Source organism: Artibeus jamaicensis, unplaced genomic scaffold (assembly GCF_021234435.1).
Source record: "Artibeus jamaicensis isolate MK-2021 breed Jamaican fruit bat unplaced genomic scaffold, CSHL_Jam_final contig_1998, whole genome shotgun sequence".
NCBI lineage: Eukaryota > Metazoa > Chordata > Mammalia > Chiroptera > Phyllostomidae > Artibeus > Artibeus jamaicensis.
The window spans coordinates 10005179-10008420 of NW_026521407.1; positions in this window are offsets into that span (position 1 = coordinate 10005179).

The window sequence follows — 3242 nt, forward strand, 5'->3', positions numbered from 1 at the left end:
AATAGAGTTTCAGCCGTTCTATGTACCGCTGCACCCAGGCATCGCTGGGGTTGGCACAAATCTGTTTCCCATGTTTGGTGAGGAAGCTGTGGAGCAAGAAGGATGAGGAACTGAGAGTTTGCAGCCAGGAGAGGAGCCCATCCCACCACCCCATTCTATTTCAAGCGTGAAACTCCCCATCCCTCTCTTGCAGAGAGAGACCCTCTCCCGCATTCCCCACCCTACTGCCCCAGGGGTTCAGTGAATGCCCCACCAGGCAGCTCCACTCTCCTGGTGGAGCTGCCTGGTGGCATCTCCATCTTTCCCAAACCCTCTCTATCCACAGGGACCAGCTCGGGCCTGGAAGTCCTCCCCTCAGCAGCCTCCTCTTAGCATCCCAACTCCCTGGATCCCTCTCCCGGGCCCCACTGGTTTTCTTCATTTGCACCCCCTTCCATCATCAGCCAGGCTGTACTTACACGACCCCTGAGGTGGGGCACTGGCTTGTAGTCCAGTAATAACCTTTCACAGAATGGAGTGGGATTCTCCGAGAGGTGAACGAAAAACAGCAGGGAATAGCCTGGTTCTGAGTTGGTCCTGCAAGGCAGAGACACACTGTATGATGCTGAAACTTCTCTACAAGGAAGCTGAGAGCTGTGTCTCTATTCTGAAGAGAGCATTGGGGAGGGATGTAGGGGAGGAAGGGACAAGGCAGGGGCCCCTGGGAGGGAGTGTGGCCTGGCCTCTCTGGCCCCTCTTTCTTTCCCTCCATCTCTTAAATCAACCTCCTCTAAGGCTTCTCCTCCCTGTCCACTGCCAGCCCCTCCTGACCGCTCCTTTCTCAGAGGGCTGGGAAGTGACTCTGTGACCACAGGGTTTCAAATTTCTGACAGGATTTGGGGATAAGAAATCAGAATTCCTGGGAGCCCTCAAAATCATAAATTATTCTGTATTTTTCATAACACCTTATTTTCATGTTTTTAAATAATAATGATGATGTAGTAAACAATGAATCACTTTTCCATGATAGGGTTGTATAAAAAGTTTCAGAGGTTTTCTATGAAAGATATAACAAATGCAAGGTTTGCTATGATGGTATGTGTTGTGACGAGATTATATATTCAATAGCATGTTGAGGGTTCTAGGGCAGATACGGACAGAAATAGAAAACAATACAAAAAGGAAACATGAACACAAAACAAAAGCCATTTAAAAATTGAAAAAATACTACAACTATTTCATGGTTAAAAGTCATCATTCAAAAATGAACATTTAAAATACTGGCAGCAGTGATTGCTCTATTCATAATGTTTATCTTTGGCAACAAAAATTCTGGACAGAGAACATTTTTCCCACTCTGTGTTGGTGCTGGCCAAATTGTCGCTACTATGTCCAAAAGCGTCTTCACATTCTGTGTCAGAGTGCGCAATGCTTCACGTAAGGTCATTTCCTTTTTCAGTGATAGAACATGTATTGTCTCTTGTCCTAATTTTGGTTTTTCCATTCAGGTTGATATTGCTTTTGCTAATTTAGATTTTATATACGAATTATCAAACATTTCTGGTTTTATCTCCCAGTATTTCATGACATTTACATATTTTCTCTTAGTATTTTATCTGTTAAATTATGTATAAAGAGCTGTAGCCTATAGCAATTACTCAAATCCTGGACAATGTCATTGAATATTATTATTTAGATAACATCATATTCACAGCTGCTAGCAAGAATCACAGTTGAAATTGCCAATTTAAGGACTTACTTTGCTTCTAAAACTTGTTATTTCTTGAAACACCACTAACATGAAACTCACTAACATTTACTTTAGCAGCAGACAGGGCCATGAACTTACACTTGAAACATGACAAGGGCTTCAGGCTAATAGACCATGACCACTTTTCTCCTGCATGCTCGCATCCTGATTCCCCAAAATGCTGATCTTGACTTTGAACTCCATGTGTCAAATGTTGCTTGCTCTTGCTCTTGATGTCAATACATTACTTTAAGTCAGTAACATCTCCAGGTTGATTGTTAAGCTTTAATTCTTTCAGGAGAATTATAATACTGTTTCTCGACTGCATTTTCTTGAGACTCAGGTTTTGGAACAACAGAGAATTTGCTAAGAAGTACTAGGAAGGAATTCCCAAGTGGAAATGCGAGTGGGTGTCCAGGGTGGGCACTGGTGCCTGGTGTATGACAGGGTCCTCCCTCCCAGGTCTCAGGGGGAGGTTGGAAGGGGGGGGGGTCCCTGTACCCAGAGGGGTGTAGCCTTGCCTATAAAATGAAAATGTTGAACTTGTTTCTATTCCTGAAGCTGTGTGACTTTGGACAGGACACTCAGCCTTTCTGAACTTGTGTCCTTAAAATGGCAAATCATACTGATGGGGCAAGTACCATGCTATGACAGGAGATTGTCTAGGTACCAGAGATTCAGCTATAAACAAGATGGATTGGTGATGCAGATCCTGGCCAGCAAGATCCGTGAGTCGTGGCCATAAAGAACAAATTCACACGGAGTACAGAAGTCCTGTGGAGAAAAAGGGATGGCATGGCCACTCTCTAAGTGAGAGAGCAGGCTCCACCCCTGCCTGGACAGGCTTTTATTGCTTTTCTGGGCATATTTCTGGGGTGGTTCTCATTTACTGTGCACAGGTTCACTGAAGGTGATTAACGTTTACAGATAACAAAGGAAAGAATGTTGCTAACTACTTAAGAGAGAAGAATGTTACAGATCAAGGGGAAAAGTGGTTGAACTGGTTATACTCCATACTTGGGAGGTTTGGCACGGATTTTAGAAAGTTACTTTAGAGATATGCAATAAACATCTGGTGCCTCAACCCAGGGTAAGGGAGTTTTAGCAAAAGCAAGTCTCATAGCAGCCTAGGTACAGTGCAGGTCTGATTCCCCACAGGAGAACCTATTCCTGGGCGTGGCTCCTGTGTGCCGGACCTCACTTCCCACTGGCCTTTCCGAGTGGGGGCTGGGCTACATTCCCACACCACACAGAACAGTTCCCTATAGATTGGGTGTTCTACAAATTTAGACAAGTGTTGGGCCTTTTGGTACTTCCTTCTTAAAACAAAACAAGATGAAACAGAAGCTTTCATCAGCACTCATTATTTAAAAAGCAACAGTGTGAAGAAATTTAGAAATACTTAAGCAAAAAGAAGCAAGCAGAAATTGCCCGTGACCTAACAGTAACATTTTTAGATTTATTGCTGTCTTTTTTCTCCCTAGCTGAGATCATACCAACATCCCATCCAAAT